This window comes from Manis javanica, unplaced genomic scaffold (genome assembly GCF_040802235.1).
Source record: "Manis javanica isolate MJ-LG unplaced genomic scaffold, MJ_LKY HiC_scaffold_30, whole genome shotgun sequence".
In the NCBI taxonomy this organism is placed as follows: Eukaryota; Metazoa; Chordata; class Mammalia; order Pholidota; family Manidae; genus Manis; species Manis javanica.
This window is the reverse complement of record NW_027332176.1, coordinates 657,053-676,476: the sequence shown is the minus strand read 5'-3', so window position 1 is coordinate 676,476 and position 19,424 is coordinate 657,053. Positions and strand designations below refer to the sequence as shown.

The 19,424-nt window shown below is 36.0% G+C and overlaps 1 pseudogene; it reads left to right on the top strand.

The window, feature by feature from the left end:
- The window catches only part of LOC118971882 (serine/threonine-protein kinase TAO1-like), a 56,238-nt pseudogene that overhangs the window by 17,573 nt on the left and 19,241 nt on the right, over positions 1-19,424 (top strand).

The following is a 19,424-nucleotide window of genomic DNA, read 5'->3' as shown; positions in this document are numbered from 1 at the left end:
CAAAAACACCCCGATTAAAACATGGGCAGAAGACCAGAACAGACATTTTTCCAAAGTAGAAATACAGATGGCGAACAGGCACATGAAAAATGCTCCCCATCACTAATCATCAGGGAAATGTAAATTTTAAAACCACAATAAAATATCACCTCAGACCAGTTACAGTGGCCACTCTCCAAGAGACAAGAAGAAAGTGTTGGCAGGGATGTGGAAAAAGGGGAACCCTTCTACCCTATTGGTGGGAATGTAAATTGGTGCAGCCACTGTGGAAAGCAATGTGTAGGTTACTAAAAAAACTAAAAAGAGAAATGCCATATGATCCAGTAATTCCACTTCTAGGAATTTACCTGAATCCTAAACGGTCATTCTTGGGTATAACAGTAAGGGGTTCTTTTATGCCTTGACTGTATTTTCCTAAACCTTGGCCAGGGAGATAGCCTTGATTAAGCATTTGTCGGGCAATTATGTCATTTGGGCTGGCCATGACGAGCTTCAATTGAGATAGAATGTCACGGCCCCATAGATTAATGGGCAATCCAGCAACTATGTAAGGTTGGACCTGTCCTGAATTTCCCTCCTTATCCTTCCAACTTAAGATCTTAGAACTTTGCTTTGGGTTAGTAGATTGACCAATGCCTTTGAGATGGGTTATGGACGTACTTCAGGGCCAACTGGGAGGCCACTGTTGGGCTGATATTACTGTAGCATCTGCTCCTGTATCAACTAAACCTTCGAAGGACTTGCCATCCAATTGTAGGGTTAACAATGGCCGTTCAGTGGTAATTTGTTGCACCCAATAAGCATCAGAGGAACCAAAGGCAGCATTCAATCTGAAATTTTTATTGTAACTTTTGTTTGTTAAGTCTAACGGGAGCAATAGGAGTTGAGCTATTCTTTTTCCTTTGTAAATAGATATTGGGCCTGTCGGAGCAGAAGCTAGGAGGGTAATTTGTCTTGTATAATCATTATCAATAACTCCTGGTACAATATGAAGGCCAGCTAATGTAGAGCTCCCCCGTCCTAATATTAGACCAAAGGTGTTGGAGGGTAAGGGCCCATAGGTTTCTGTGGGGAGCAACTGGATACCTTGATCGGGTACTAATATTGTGTTGGTGGCGGAACAGAGGTCCAAGCCTGCGCTTCCTGGGGTGGCACGGGAGAGGGAGCTGATGCTTGCGCAGGGAGGATTTGCTGTTGTTGAGCTTGGGGAACGAACCTGATAGCCCCTTGGTTCGTATTCAGTGATGGGGCCAGGGGCTGGCCCCTTTGGGAGTTTCCCTGGAGTGGTGGAAGGGGGGTACCTTCAATAGTCGTTTTAGAGCGGCATTCATTAGCCCAATGGAAACCACAAATAAAATCCCTGATTCAAAAGATAGACGCACCCCTCTGTTTATTGCTGCGTTTCAGTAGCCATGTTATGGAAACATCCTAACTGTCCATCAGTAGAGAAGTGGATAAAGAAGAGGTGGTATGTATACACAATGGAATATTATTCAGCCATAAGAAGAAAAGAAATCCTGCCATTTGGAACAACAGGGATCAACCTAAAGGGTAGTATGCTAAGTGATATAAGCCAGGCAGAGACAAAATACCATATGATTTCACTTATTTGTGGAATTAAACAGAAAACAAAATGAACACAACAACACTAGATTTACAGACACTGAGTAGTGACTGGTGGTTACTCTGGGGGAGAGGTTGGGGTGAGTAGTTGAGGGTGAGGGGAATAAAAGGGCACAAAAATTTTCAGTCATAAGTTGGGCAGAGAGATAGTAGTATAGCATGGAAAATATAAGCACTGCTTCTGTAACATTTTCCTGTGTTGACAGTAGTAGGCGTGAGGATTTAATATGGATGACTGTAGAATCACTGTGTTGTGTACTTGAAACCAATATAAGACTGAGTATCAATGATACTTCAATTAAAAAAATATTTGAAATGGAAAACATCCTTTGAATCTACTGAAGGCTACCGCAGTCTAGATTTAGTAAATCTCTATGTTTTTTAGCTAAGTTAAGTGTTCTTTGACTAAATTGAGGTGTTCATCTGCATAGTAAATGACAGAATTAGAAATCATACTCTGGTTTGATATATTGATGATACACCGTTTAGAATTTTTGAATACTTTAATAAATCACAGTAGAAACACAAGTTATTTTATTCATTAAGAATTTCTTCAGTAATCCCTTCCCCTTCCTGGATCAAACTACTCATTCTTAAAGCTGTTGGGAGGACAGTGTAAAGTAGGTGTCCATGTGACCTGCTGAGCCATGGTAGCCCAGTGTGGCATGTCAGAGTCCTGTGAGGAGAGGAGGGAGTTCCCACAGACAGATTGCCTTCTTTGCGGAAGCAGAACCTATACAGGGAGGGCGGCAGTCAAGTTTGGAGATTCAGAGTCCTGGTGAGGCAACCAAAGCATTCATAACTGGAAGTAGCCCAGCATGGGGTGTCAGAGGCCAAGGAGCACGTCCATATTGTGGTGGGCCACCTGACACAGTGGCAGTGCCTGATTGAAAGGAAGGGGGCTTCCCTCCTGAGGGCTGATGAGGAGGGCCTCACTGCAGAAAGTGATCCAGTTTGGATGGGGTGTCAGAAACTGAGTGGATGAAGTGGACATTCACACTGTAGACAGGCTTGGAATGGGGTTTGAAAACTTGATGGGGAAAAGGGGAAAGGGTGGTGGCCAAGATGGGAGACTCGCTATGTACAGGGGTGATTCATCACATATTTTAAGGATAATGAGTGTGAGGTTTCTTACTGTCAGAGAAGGGTGCTACAAATAATGGAAAGAGGAGGCTTGAATAAATAGTACTATAGTGTTGGATTGGAGATATTGTAGTGAACTCAGTTGTTTTCAATAAGCAACTAAAGATATTTAATGTGCAAGTATGAATACAAATATATGAGGGACGTGTGTGTTCCCGTGCTCTATCCACTAACAGGATCTAAGAGAAGTGACATGCGCAGTAGCAGTGAGCACACTGCCACAGCTCCTTGGGGAAATGGTTGAGCCGCGTCTACAGTAGGGAAAGCATAAGATGATCCTGGAACATCTTAGTGGGCTAGAGAGCAGGGAACCGATCAGGGAATGACGGAGCCATGTCAGAAAGACAGAAGTCGGCCTAAAAGGGTTCTTAACTGATTAAAAATGAAGCAATTTCAACATCAAAATAAATTATAGTAGCAGGTTATAAATTAAATGAAGAATCTAAATCCATACAATAAGAGAATAAAGTTAAATCTTTATGCAAAACAGAATATTTATATAGACTCAAGTACCTTTTTCACAAACACTTAATAATTACAAAGGAAACAAGTGAAACTTTACCATGAAACCTTGTGGAATGCCTTAAGTGATCAAAGTGAACACCACCACTAACAAGACAATCTGCCACCATGGCCCACATTATCGAATACACTGAGGAAAGAATGACACTTGCTTCTGTGATATTCCTGCCAGAGATGTGTAAACCAAATTTAATAACAACACAAAGCAAACTGAGGGATATTCGAGTCAAAATTGTATACTTATGAATTGTCAAGGTCATGACTTCAACTGTCACCTTAAGACTAGAAAAAGAAGGGCAAATTCAATCCACAGTAAGCAGAATAGAGACCCACAAAAAATCAAAGCAGAAATCAATTAAATAGAAAATGAAAACAATAGAGAAAATCAATGAGATCACAAATTTGTTCTTTGGGAAAATTAATGAAATTAATAAACCTCTAGCTAGAATGAGCAGAAAGAAGACACAAACGACCAATATCAGGAATGACAGGGGACATGACTCTAGATTGTACACATATTGAAAGAATTATAGGGATATTTTAGGAACAATTTATGTAAGTTTAAAACTTAGAAAAAATGGGCAATTTCCTTGAAGGATTCAGATGATCGAAGCTCATTTTTTCTACAAAGGACATTATTGGGACATTTGATTGAAAGTACAATGGAGTTTGAGGATTAGATAATAGTCATGTATTCATAGTAATGGTCTGATTTAATGAATGTATTAGGTTCTCTTAGAATGTTCTTGTTTATTGGAAAAATACACCGTTTAGAGATGTGCATCAGGGCTGCAATTTTCTCTCTATTGACTCACTTGAATAAGTTCTCTGAACTCTACTTACAACTTTTTTGCTAAGGTGGGGTTTATTTTTTAAAAAAACTAACAGTACTTCAATGCTCCCATATAACAGGCACATATTTTAACAGGAAGTTTTCTTTCTTTTATAGCGGAAAGGGAGCCTCCTTTATGTGAAATGAGTACAGTAAGTGTCTTGTTTCACATAGTTGAAAATGAATTCCCTACAGTACAGTCTAATGAATGGTGAGTATGGCTGAGAGATACATTGTTCAACATGGTAAAATTTAAATACTTTTTCATAATGTTATCAAAATGATTTCATTTCAGTGACGTGAAGTCTGTTAACCTGAAGAAATATTAAATTAGCTTTCTTTTATCCTTACATCACATTTATCCTTTATTATCTCTACTTTTACTTTTCATAGCACATATGTAACTTAGTTTAGAAATAAAAGATAACGTTGCTACCTGGGAGGAAAAAGTATGGCTTTTGTATAAAAATTAATATATTTGTACCTTTGCGACACATACAACCCTGATTATATAATAAATAGCATGATTTAAACATTCGTGTTTTATAAATGCAACATATAGATTGCCACAACCTGTAGAGATATTTAATTGAGGAATGGTTTATAATTGATATGGTATAAAACATAGGTAAGAACGATTTGATAATTTATCAGAATTTCCAGATAATTCATAATTTTTGGATTATTCTAATTGTCATAATTTATTATTCAGAATGTGGGTTGATGTTGCATCGCTTCTTTGATAATACTGTTATTCATGTAAAGAAATTTATTGAGAACTGATGGACAATTTTAGAAAACAAGGATTTTTATCAATGATAGAAAATTGTAATTGGAAATTCTTCAGGTGTATCAAGCATTTGAAAAGTTCTAGGGGACCACCTACCGTACAACAAATACTTTAAAATTCACAAGTAAGATGCATAGAGTAGGAATAATTGAATTTTTATCATTAGATAATTAAGGCAAGTTCACAAGTCTTTGCTGCTTCTGCAGAGATGTTTTGGAGAAATCTTGGCACAGAGTTTATTATGGTCCATCTGAATAATAAATACACTAAACATAGGCTGTCTTTACACTGGTTGATACTTTGGGGATTCAAAAAAGAATTATTGTATGAAAGAATTAAATCTTATTTGCATATTGATGACAGGCATTCATGAAATATATTTTACTTACTGCCTTACTGAACTCTCATCAGTAACACTGTATGTTACAAAATCCTAATTTAAAAAAAAATCTTACTGTTTTCAGGAACTTTTATCCATTTGCTCAAGGACATTAAACACTTAGGTATAAAAAATGTTCCTTTCCAAAGCAAATAGCATAATGTTCTGAAATGTACTATATGGAAGATGATCCGAGGGCCAAGGAAGAAAGGGACGTGGCTAGAGAAATGAAAAACACTATCTTAGATTTGAATGCAAAAAGGAAAACGATGGACTTTCCTAATTTACCTCAACGTAGAATGAGTTTTGATACTTTAGTATGTGAGAGCAAGATTTTAAAATGATGTGTGCAAATTTATCTTTGAAAAATGGTTAAAATTCATTAGTTGCTTTTCATAGCTTTTTATAGACTTACATGATGAAATATATAGTGTATTGTGTCTGCTTTTTTTTTTTTATCATTTCTATTCTCCCTCCCACCCATAGGCACATGTCTTGATTTGTGGATGCGTTTTTAAAGGAAATAATAATATGTTGGCTTGATACTTTCCTTTACAATAGGTCTGATTGTTTTCACAACTTTGTAGATTCTTGCCTCCAGAAAATCCCTCAAAACCGCCCTACATCAGAGGAACTTTTAAAGGTCAGTTATACTCTGTTTTGTACACCTAAGAAATTATTTTAAAGAATGTTTTATTCTACTTTGATTCTGAATCAGTATTAAGTATGCTGTACTGGGTTTTGGTAAAGTACTAATTTCATAATAGTGTTCTTTTTTGGAAATTTTCTTAGATGCTAAGTTTCTTCATTTGTTTTTCAAAATTAACTGCTTTTGTCATGTCTGAATAGAATATATACTAAAATATTCAATATAGTAGTACTAAATGGCTTAATTTATATGTGCAAGAATGTATTCATGAGTTACAACTATAAATTTTAATTCATGTGGAACAATGTCATTTCAGAGGTGGCAAAACAGTTTAACTTTGGATTTAATGTTTGTATCTACCACACGTTATATATCAATCTGTCCTATATAAAGTAATATCAAAGTAAGAGAAATGGTGTGTAATACATTTACATAAATACTGTGGGAGAAGGGAGAAAAGATTTCAAAAGAACTGTTAGAAATGGATATCGCATTCTTGTTTCTTTTTGAGACATGTTTTGTCACATTGAGAAATGTGAATTCTATTCATCTTTCAATAGGTTTGGTTACCTAATTTGAATGAATTATTACTATATGCTTTCTGTTCTCAAACTGTTTTATTTCATTTAGAGGTTGACATCTTATTAATAGCAATAATAGTATTGTTCGAATTAATATAATTCTTAAAACATCTAGATAAGGCATTAGTGAGTAGCAGTTGACTCTATCTCTTTGAAACCTTAAGGAATTTTGTGGATTTTTCATTAGAAAATTAGACTTTCTGCATGAATGTTTTAGAATTTCAAAGAAGTTCAGTTTATTTTCACCAACACACAGTTCATGAAGATGCAAGGATATTGAAAGGATCATGTATATACTCAGTAGGGTTATTCGCAACTACAGTATGTAGAAGAGCAGTATAAAGTTTCAGTAGCACTTAGAGAATTCTAGGCCATAAGCACAGTTACAGTCTTAAATGAAAGCCCAAGAAATAGGTTTTCACAGTAGCAACAAAAGGTTTAGCATAGCTATGAATTATGTTACTGAAAATAAGCAGGATCCATTTGTAGAAAACTATTAAATAACTTAAAATGACAAGATATATTATTTTCGGATAAAAAAGACCAAATATCATAAATAGTGGTACATACCAAGCTAAGGCTCAGGAAAAGGAAGAATGTGACTGGCTTCTTACATTTGCCTAATGAAGGCGAAAGAAGCTCTTTTGGTAATAACCCAACCCCCCCAGGAATGGATACTTGGCCTTGGGTGCTCAGATCCCAAACCTGCATATAGATTCATGTACCTGGTCCACTTTGTATGGTGACCTTAGCGGAAGTGATAGGAAGTATCTATCAAGTGCATCCTTCCCTCTGGCTTGATCACATTTCTGTTGCAGTCTGTCATAAGGAAGAAAAATAAAATGGAAAAAAGTGACTTACTGTATGAAGCTATTCATCTCAGAATGAAAAATTGAAAATAACGATCCAGAATTAGAATAATGGTTATGTAAATTTGGCACGAACATTTGATGACATAGTCTGTAGGCATTATGTTTACAAGTTTAAATAGCATAATACAGCAATGAAGAAAGAATAATATATAAAAACTTCAGACAATAAATAAATTTGAGCTAATAAAGGAGGTAAAAGTCTTAAAAGAATTCAAGATCATCTCATAAACTCCATCCAGTGCACAAGGCATCTTTCTGCAATCTGTGTGCTAACTACAATACAAATCTATACACAGAAAATTTCTGAGAAGAAATAAATATCCCCAAAATACCAAATGTAACAATGGTAATCTTATGGTAGAATTGTTCTTTCTACTTTTTTATATTTGATAATGTTAAACTTTATTAAATATTAATGGTAAAAATCACTAGTACATAACGTCTTTTAATCGACTGCTAGTGTTTCATGAAGTGGCATTTAAGCAACATAAAAGAACCTGTAAAGCCCAAGTGGTAAGTTATGTAATTCACCATGAGTAAATACTTTCATGTTGAAATCTAATGTAATTCAGAACTGAACGTATCTCCTCTATGAAATCGGTTCTAAGAATTTGTAAGCATTTTCTTACAATGGGCTCTAATTGGACTTAATTCTTAATGTTCACTTAGACTCTGATTATTTCATCTCCGCATTTTCAGTTGGCTAACAAAGGTGTCATGTTCAAAGTTTTTGTAAAAAGTGCGGGGGAAGTTATGTAGGTACCAGGTGTATAAATGTAAATTAAATTTTATAAATATAAGAAAAAAGCATAGCAGAATTAGATAGCTATAGATTACATGCATTATCTATCATTATTTAGGATAGTAACTCTAGGGTCTAAGAAGGGATTCATTTGTTCTGAATGAAAAAATACATAGGTCTCACCTGACTTTTGCCTTCTACTCCTAACCAGCACGCATTTGTTCTTATGGAGCACCCTGAAACAGTGTTAGCAGATCTCATTCAAAGGACAAAGGATGCAGAAAGAGAGCTGGACAATCTGCAGTATCAAATGGTGATGAATGTCCTTTTCCAGGAGGCACGTAATGGACCAGCAGTAGAAGCACAGGAAGAAGAAGAGGTAATAACTTAGAAATGGCTCAAATATTGGGGTCTCTTTATTGGCTTCTTTCCTTATGCAACTTTTCTTGCCAAGAATCTTATTATGTCAGTGGTTTCCAGATGGTGTCTTCACAGTGATTCTCTAAGGTCCCCGGCGGCGGGGTGGGGGGAAGGTTTTGCATTTTTTAAACCAACCTCTTGGTAGGTGTACATTAGCATAGTAAAGCTCTGTGAAGTCTTTTATTAAAGAAACCTGTTCAAGTTTTATTTAATCTAATCCCTCTCAAAATTCTGGTCTACTGAACACTTTTTTGCCTGATTGTCTATGGCATGGGACGCACTTTTGGAAGTATTTGAAATTACAGGCTTTGGAAGTTGATGGTGCTGACACAGAAGTCATTAGAATTACCAACCATTTTCCTTATCTTGTTCGTTGTATAATCCTTTCCGTCAGTGCCTTTTATGTAATGTTTGATAAGTGTTTATTAAATTGGAAATTTCTTCTTTAAAAATAAATAAATAAATAAACATATGAGTTAGCTAAATTTATCTTGGGGAAAAAAATTACCAAACATTCTTACTCTGTTACTAAGAACACTTGATTCTTTTCAGTTGTGTATAGGGATTCATTCCTCCACATGATTCACATGATTCTAAAATACTGATTTTATAGGTGAGTAAAGTAAGGCTCTGAGTGGTTAACTAACTTAAAGTTGAAGCATATGGGTTCGGATTCACATATTACTCTTGAGAACAAGTTCTTTCCATGTTGGCATGTTTCCAAATTTGCAGTAGAAATGTTACAGACCTTCCTCACAGGGAAAATATAAACCTTATTATTTGTGGAGCTATTTTTTTTAGTCAAAGTATTTTCTGTTTTCTTCTTTGCTCATATCACAATGCCAAAGCTTTGATTCTTTTTTATTGCTTTCAAGTGAGAAATATCCCTGCATTCTGAAAATGAGAGCATTGGTTACTTTTCTTTTTAATAGCACTACATAAATAATGAACTACAAAAGACTCTCTGACATACAGTTTTGGTGTTTTGATATTTTTTAATTCTATCAGTAGTCACTAGAAAATTGGAGCGATTTTAGGTATATGAAACACTTTAGTAAAGTGAAATTAATAAAATTCTAATGTCATTAAACATTAGAATAACAGCAAATTTTTTAGACTGTGGATGTAAGAAAAGATCCTCTATATGCCATGGGTCTGTATTTATTATTCTGCATATCTTAAAGAATTTTGGTATGGAAAGACTGTAATATTGGTGCCCAGATACCAAAGCTTGCCAGGTTTCTTCAGAAGAAGTCTTCTAATTATGATTAAATATATATACAGTTTTTGCTTTTACACAAAAGCAGAAAGGAATTAATATTAAATTACTTAGTGGAAGAAGTTTAGGCTAAAGACTATATTCTGAGAAGAAAAGAAATATAAAAGGCTTCAATAAAAAATAACTAAAAGGGATGTTTGTAGGATTAAAAAAAGGTTGGGGTTTGTTTTCACCATTGGAATCATTGAGAAATGAGCAGCATCTCTGTGTATACCCCATGAGATGTGTAGTAGAAATGGATTTCAAAATAATGTCAAAAATTTTAGAGAAAAGACTATACTTTGGAAATAACTCAGAATTGATTAACTTTTTCACATGGTTGGGCTTTTTGGTATTTACCTGTTGGTCATTTTTTTAGTCGGTCAACTAACAATTGATAATCTTCCTGGTGTTGGCAAATACAAGGAATTTCTCAAAATGGAACACTAACTTTCTGAAGACTGTGTGTGCCAAGTAGTGTGCTAGGTGCTAATAATCAAGAATTCAGGAGATAAAGATATTTGAATCTAATGCTCTTTTTCCCTCAGGAACGAGATCACAGCGTTGGATGGATGGAAACAGTGAATAGTGTTGGAAGTAAGCAGTCTATTCCCAGTATGTCCAACAGGGCCAGTAGTCAAAGCAGTAGTGTTAACAGTCTTCCAGATGCCTTGGATGACAAGAGTGAGCTAGACATGATGGAGGGAGACCACACAGTCATGTCTAATAGTTCTGTCATCCATTTAAAGCCCATGGCTATTTGGATTTCAGTAACAAATATTTCAACTTTAGGTAACTGATTTTCTTAGTCTGGTTAGTTTAAGAGTTTGGATTTTGTTTTTCCTTTGACGTTTTAGAAGCTTGGAACCTAATTTTAGGCAACTTATTTTAAAATGGCAAAAGCCTTTTAATTCCCAGTTTAATGTCTGCATTTAAGAAACATGTTTTGAGAATGCAAAAAGAATATATTTTAAATCTTAGAAGAAAGAAATAAATACCATATAATGTTTTCTTTGAAGTTACTTAGATGAAAATGAAGGCATTTAAAAATAGTAAGTATGCAACATGATTTTAGTGATAATGGTTGCCCTTGAGAAGTGGAGAAAGGTTTAAGGTGGGTGATAATCAGAAGTGGTTTTTGGATTTTCCAAAATGTTTGCACTTTTAAAATAAAACTGAGTGTAAATGTAGAAAATTACAATTCTTGGTTTAGGAAATACAGATGTTTGCTCCACTTTCACATGTAAGATTTTAAATTTTCTTGAAAACATTTGAAGGTCAGGTAACTCCTTTCACAATTGATAGGACTGCTTCCTTTTTAACTGCACTGTTTTCAATATTACCAAAAAGTTACTAGGCACGATAGCTAAAAGATGGAACAAAACCAAGTATTCATCAACACATGAATGGATAAACAAACCATAGTATATACATACAATGGAATATTATTCAGCTGTGAAAATGAACATCTAACATATGCTACAACGTGAATGAACCTTGAAAACATGCTAAGTGATACAAGTCAGACACAAGATGAATATTATTCTACTTCTATGAAATATCTAAAATAGTTAAATTCATAGAAAGTAGATTAGAGGTTGCTAAGGGGCAAGTGGAAGATGAAACACTTTTATTTGTTTTTACTTTTTCAATTTTGGTATCATTAATGTACAGCTACATAAGCAACATCATGGTTACTAGACTCCCCCTATTATCAAGTAGCCACCTCATACCCCAGTACAGTGACTGTCCATCAGCGTACTAAGATGCTATAAACATCGTACATGTCTTTATGTGAACATGATGTTTTAATTTCTGTGATGAATGCATAGGATAAAATTGCTGAATCATAGGGCATATATATGTTTGACTTTATAAGAAACTGTCAAACAGCTTTCCAAAACGGTTGTACTGTTTCACATCCCCATGAACAATGTATGAGAGTTGCAGTTGGTTCACATTTTCTCCAGCATTTGGTTTGTCAATCTTTTTATTTTAGCTGTTCTGTTGGGAATGAAATGGAATCTCATGATGGTTGTCATTGCAATTCCCTATTACTAAAGATGGCACCAGGATCACCTTTTCATGTGTTTATTGTTCATTCATGTATCTCTTTAGTGAAGTGTCGTTCTAAGTCTTTTGTCTGTTTTCCTATTCATGTGTTCATCTTTTAATACTGATTAGTAAGAGTTTTTCATATACTCTGGGTACAAGTATTATATCTCAGATAATGTCTTGCAGATATTTTTTCTCCATCTGTGATAAATTTAAACTTTTTAGTTTTAAAATCCAATTTAAACAACCCATTACAAATTGTAAAGGTCATAAAAAAGCTAAAAGCTTTTCTTCTAAAATCAGGAATAAGACAAGGATGCCTACTCACAACACTTTTATTCAACAGAGTATTGGAAGTCCTAGCTACATTAATCAGGCAAGAAAAAAGAAATAAAAGGCATCCAGACTGGTAAGGAAGAAGTGGGACTGCCATTGTTGGGACTGATACTACATACAGAAAGCCCTAAAGACTCCACCAAAAGATGATTAGAATTAATATATCAACTATACCTCAATTTTTAAAAATGTGTTAAAGAGTTGAATAGACATTTATCCAAAGAATATATACAAATGGCCAACAAGAACATGAAAAGATGTTCAATATAATTAGTCACTAGTGCAATGCAAATCAAAACCACAATGAGGGTACCACCTTACAGCCACTAGAATGCTAGCTATTTTGGTTTTTTGTTAAGGTATCATTGATATACAATCTTATGAAGGTTTCACATGAGCACCATTGGTTACTACATTCACCCATATTATCAAGTCCCCCCTAAAACCGCATTGAGATCACTGTCCGTCAGCATAGTAAGATGCTATAGAGTCACTGCTTGTCTTCTCTGTGCTATTACTGCCTTCCCTGTCTCCCCCTTCTACACTATGTGTGCTAATCATAATGCCCCTTAATCCTCTTCTCCCTCCCTTCCCACCCACTCTTCCCACCCCTTTCCCTTTGGTGACCACTAGTCCCTTCTTGGACTCTGTGAGTCTGCTGCTGTTTTGTTAGATGGCTCGCTATTAAATGAGAAAAACAAAAACAAAGATGGAAAATAACAATTAGGGAGCATGTGGAGAAATTGGAACTGCTGGTAGGAATGTAAAATGTCAGCTGCTGTGGAAAACAATTGATGATTTCTCAAAAAGTTAAACATAGCATTTCCCCATGACCCAGCAATTCTACTCCTAGATATATACCCCAAACAATTGAAAGCAGGTACTTAAAAAAATGCATATACAGAAATGTTTATGACAGCAATATTCAAAATAACCAAAAGGTAGAAACAACACAAGGTCCAGCAACAAATAAATGGATACACAAATTAAGGCATGTGTATACAGTGGAATATTATTCAGCTATGAAAAGGAATGTAGTACTGATACATGCTGTACAATATGGATGAACCTTGGAAACATGCTTGGTGAAAGAAGCCAGATACAGCAGGTCACATATTATATGAAACATCCAAAATAGATAAATCCATACACAGACAATAGATTGGTGGTTACCAGAAGGGGAGATTGGGGAGCAACTGCTTCGAACATACAGGGTTTTCTTATGAGGTATTAAATATGTTTTGTAACTAGGTATGGGCAGTCATTGCAGAACATTATGAATATACTAAATACTGCTGAATTGTTTAAATGATTAATCATACATTCTGTGAATTCTGTCTCTATTTAAGAATCCAGTTTGTACTTTTTTTTCTTTACAATAGGGTCAGTGGTTGCAGAACATCATGAATATATTAAATGCTACTGAATTGTTCACTTTAAATGATTAATCTTACATCATCTGAATTTTGCCTCTATTTGAGCATCTAGTTTGTACATCTTTTTTCATTATAGTCAGTGTTTTTTGTGTCCTACCCAAGAAATATTTGCTGACCCCAAGGTCATGACAATATTCCATCCATGTTTTCTTCTGCTGTATGATTGTGGATTTAGGTTTAGGCCAAGTGACTCCTCAAATTAATTTCTGTATATAGCATGATTAAGCATTTATTTACTTGGAATACAGAGAACCAGTTGTTACAGTAGGATTTGTTAAAAACACTTTCCTCTTTGAATTACCTTGACTTTTTGGTAGCAAATCAATTGACCAAATATATGTGTGTCTGTTTCCAGATTTTACTGTGTCCCTTTGCTCTATTCAGCCTGTCTTTACACTAATACCACATTGTTTTGATTACTGAAGTTTACATCTACCAACTTTTTATCCCCCCTCCATATTTTGGCTTTTCTATGTCCTTTACATTCCCTTTTAAATTTTAGAACCAGCTAGCTTGTCTGCTTCTTCAGATGATATTTTATTATAAGCTGTTGGCTGGGATCTCCTACATGAATTACATACCTAGTTGATAGCAGACTTGTCTAAGATGGTTTTGAAAGAAAAAGGTTTTGCTTTATTTCATTCTTTCCTCTCCATTGTTGTAGGTTACAAGGCAAACACCAGAACATGAGCAGGAAACTGAACTTAGAGAACAAATATCTGGCTGTAAGAGAATGACGCAGCAACATTAAAAAAAGTTGGTGAATTTGGAAAATAAGCTAAAGGCTAAGATGAATGAGCATTGTCTCAGATTACACAAAGATCTTGAAACTCAGTGTAACAACTTTGCTGCAAAAATGAAGAAACTTATTAAGAAACAGGCTGCTATGGAAAAAGAGGTAGCTGATCAGTATTACTAATATATTTATTCTAACTTGTGACTATTTCAAAATTAACCAAGATGGCATTTTGATGTTAGGGTATCTGTTCCCCAGAACCAAGCAAATCAATTGGGGAAAGGGAGAAATATTTATATAATAGGTAAAATATCAAGTGCTTAGTCTTGGAACCAGTACATATGGGATTATGTCCTGATAACTTGATAGTTTTATCATGTAACAGTGATTAAGTCAAGTAGATCAGATTAAAGATGATGATGTGAGAGGTGAGACAGAGGCCTCCTCCCAAAACCACATATAATATAATAATATAGTTAATACAACTAACCCTAAAAGATCAACAGGAAAGAAGGCTGCACCAGACTGCTTACACCGGGAGAAAAGAACAGACCTCATAAAGGGTAACATACCAAAGCTGTGATCTGGGGGTACCCACACTCTTCCCCCAGCTCAGATCACTGGCAGAAGGAAGAGAAATGGAGTGGGGAGGGGGTGGATGCCTAGGAACTGCTGAACACCCAGCCCTGGAGATCTGCTCTGGGAGCATGAACCTACATTCTATAGTGCTCTGGAGATTAGTGGGGTTGGAAAACTAAGACAATAGGATACTTGGAGAGATTGAGATTCCAGCTGCTTGTGGAAAACAGGGATCCACATCCTGTTGCTTTGGGACAAAAGAAAGGCAGGCAGCATAAGAGACTTCCGAACAGTGAGAGGGCTGCTAAAGGGGCAAGGATTGCACAGAGCTTGCTGCTTAGGAAAAAGGACAGGTAGACAAAATTATCCAGGTGCACTCTGCCCAGCAGGTTGGGAACTTTTCAGGAACTTCAGGAGCTCCATCCCCCTGGCTAGATACACAGCTCCGAGGCCTTCCACAATGATACACAGCCTGTTGCACCTTCTGGCCGGCTGGCACTAGCTTGCAACTGCCCTGGTGTTAGGCCAGCCAACGGGAGGCCCCACCTACAGCAGCTACAAACACAAAGCATAGAGGGTAACACCTGTGTGTTCAGCCCACTGGTCTGGCTGTGGAGAGGCACAGTAACTGGGAAGCAGGAAACAGCTCTTCCCAACCCCCAGTCATCAGCACTGCTCCCCTGTGACCCCCAACATCACTCCATGGGCTAAGCAGCTCCAGAGAGAAGACCTTCTGGGTAATAGAGGGTGCCACATACAAATATGAAACATCAAAGGAACTTGGTGCAAACCAAAATCCCAAAACACCAGAAAAGGGGCCAAGTGAAAATGAACTCACTGATCTTCCTGAAAAAGATTTCAAAAAAAAATCAGAAACATGCTCATGGAGGTACAGAAAAATATTCAAGAACTCAGGAACGAATTCAGGACAGAGATCCATTCATTTCCGAATAAACTGGGGGCATTTAAAAGCAGATTAGATATGGTGGAGGAGATGATAAATGAAAAAGAAATTGAGGAAGAGGAATGCAAAGAGGCTGAGGCACAGGAAGAAAGATCTCTAGGAATGAAAGAATATGGAGAAAACTGTGTGACCAGTGCAGGCAGAACAATTTTTGTATTGTAGGGGTTTTAGAAGAAGAAGAGAGAGAAAAAGGGAAAGTGTATTAATAAAACGTGTAATAATTAAAATGGCAAAAGATCAAGGATAAGGACAGAGTATTAAAAGAAGCCAGAGAGAGAAAAGATCACATACAAAGGAAAACCCACAGGTTATCATCAGACTTCTCAGCAGATACCTTACAGGCCAGAAGAGAGCGGCATGATGCAATGAAGCAGAAGCAAGAATGCTCTACCCAGCAAGATTATCATTTAAAGTTGAAGGAGGGATCAAACAATTTCCAGATAAGCAAAAGCTGAGAGAATTTATCTCCCACAAACTGTCTCTACAGTGTATGTTGGAAGGACTGCTATAGATGGAAGTGTTCCTAAGGCTAAATAGCTGTCAACAGGGGTAATAAAACCACAGTGTAGAAGATAGAACAATTAATTACTACACAAATGCAAACTTAAATTAACTACCTCAAAGTAGGTTAAGGGATAGACAAAGAGTACAGAATATGATACCTAATATATAAAGAATGAAGGAGGAAGAAAAAGGGGGAGAAAAAAAAGCCTTAGATTGTGCTTGTGATAGCATACTAAGTTTACACTCTTAGATAGTAAGGAAGTTACCCTTGAACCTTTGGTAACCATGAATCTAAAACCTGCAATGGCAATAAGTACATACCTATCGAAAATTACCCTAAATGTAAATGGTCTGAATGCACCAATCAAAAGATGCAGAGTCATTGAATGGATAAAAAAACAAGACTCATCTATATGCTGCCTACAAGAGACTCACTTCAAACCCAAATTCATACACAGACTGAGAGTAAAGGGATGGGAAACGATATTTCATGCATCTAATATGAAGAAAATAGCACGTGTTGCAGGACTTGTATCAGACAAAATAGACATCAAAACAAAGAAAGACACAAAGAAGAACATTACATAACGATAAAGGGGTTAGTCCAACAAGAGGATACAACCATTATAAATATCTGTGCACCCAACACAGGATCACCTACATATGTGAAACAAATACAGAATTAAAAGGGGAAATAGAATGCAATGCATTCATTTTAGGGGACTTCAACACACCACTCACTCCAAAGTACAGACCGACCAGACAGAAAATAAGTAAGGAGACAGAGGCACTGAACAACACATTAGAATAGATGGACTTAACAGATATCTACAGAACGCACCACCCAAAAACCACAGGATACACATTCTTCTTGGGTGCACATGGAACATTTTCAAGGATAGATCATATATTAAGCCACAAAAAAGAGCACCAGTAAATTTAAAAATACTGAAATTGTACCAACCAGCTTCTCACACCACCAACGTATGAAACTAGAATTAAATTACCCAAAGAAAATGAAAAAGCCCACAAACACAGGGAGGCTTAACAACATGCTCCTAAATAATCAATAACCAAATAAAAATGGATCCAGCAATACAGGAAGAAAAATGACAGCAATAATTCAACACGAAAAAATCTGTGGGACACAGTGAAGGCCATGGTCAGAGGGAAGTATATTGCAATACAGGCCTACCTCAGAAAAGAAGAAAAATTCCATATGAACAGTCTAAATTCACAATTAACAAAACTAGAAAAAGAAGAACAAATGAGGCCCAAAGTCAGTAGAAGGAGGCAGATGATAAAGATTAGAGAAGGCTTAAATAAAATTGAGAAGAATTAAACAATAGAATCAATGAAAGCAGGAGCTGGTTCTTTAGAAAATAAGAAAAAGAGATAAACCTCTAGCCAGACTTATCAAGAAAAAAAGAGAGTCTACACACATAAACATAATCAGAAATGAGAAAGTAAAAATCACTTACTGACACCACAGAAGAATTATTAGAGAATACTATGAAAAATTGTGTGGTAATAAATGGGATAACCCAGAAGAAATGGACGACTTTCAATAAAAGTACCTTCCACAGCTGACACAGAAAGAAACAGAAAATCTGAACAGACCCATTACCTGCAGCAAAACTGAATCATTGATCAAAAAACTACATAAGAATAAAACCCATGGTCCAGAAGGCTTCACTTCTGAATTTTATCAAACATTTAGTGAATTCCTAATACCCATCCTCCTAAAAGTTTTCCAAAAAGTAGAGGAGAAGGGAATACTTCCACCCTCATTCTATGAGAGCAGCATCACTCTAATTCCAAAACTAGGCAAATACACCACACACACAAAAATTACAGACCAATATGCCTGGTGAACATAGATGCACAAATACTCAACAAAGTCAAATTACAAAATATATCAAACAGATTCTCTCTCACGATCAAGTACAATTTATTCCAGGGATGCAAGGATGGTACAGCATTCGAAAATCCATCAGCATCATCCACCACATTAACAAAAAGAAGGACAAAAATCATATGATCATCTCCATAGAACCTGAAAGAGCACTCAACAAAATTCAACATCTATTCATGGTGAAAAATCTTGACAAAATGAGTATAGAGGGGAAGTACCTCAACATAATAAAGACCATACATGATAAACCTACAGCCAACATCATACTTAAGTGAGAAGCTGAAAGCATTTCCTCTAAGATCGGGAAATTCTTTCCAATTTATTCAACATAGTACTGGAGGTCCTAGCTACAGCAATCAGAGAATGCAAAGCAATAAAAGTCTTCCAGATTGGTAAAGAAGAACTTACTTAAACTGTCACTGTTTACAGATGACATGATATTGTAAATAACCCTAAAGAATCCAACCCTAAACTAGTAGATCTAATAACTGAATTCAGAAAAGTGGCAGGATACAAAATTAATACACAGAAATCTGTTGCATTCCTGTACACTAACAATGAACTAGCAGAAAGAGAAACCAGAAAAACAATTCCATTCACAGTTGCATCAAAAATAATAAAATACCTAGGGATAAACCTAACGAAGGAAGTGAAAGACCTATACCCTGAAAACTACAAGACAGTCGAGAGAAAGAAGATACCAATAAATGGAAATAACATCCCTTGCTCATGGATAGGAAGAATTAATATTGTCAAAATGGCTAGCCTGCTTGAAGCAATCTACCAAGTAAACGCAATCCCTATCAAAATGTCAACAGCATTCTTCAATGAACTATATCAAATAGTTCTAAATTCATATGGAACCACAAAAGACCCTGAAAAGCCAAAGCAATCATAAGAAGGAAGAATAAAACACTGGGGGTAATTATGCTCCCCAACTTCAAGCTCTACTACAAAGACAATTTGGTACTGGCACAAGAAAAGACCCATAAACCAATGGAACAGACTAGAGATCCCAGATATAAATCCAATTATATATGGTCAATTAATATACCATAAAGGAGCCATGGATATACAATGCAGAAATG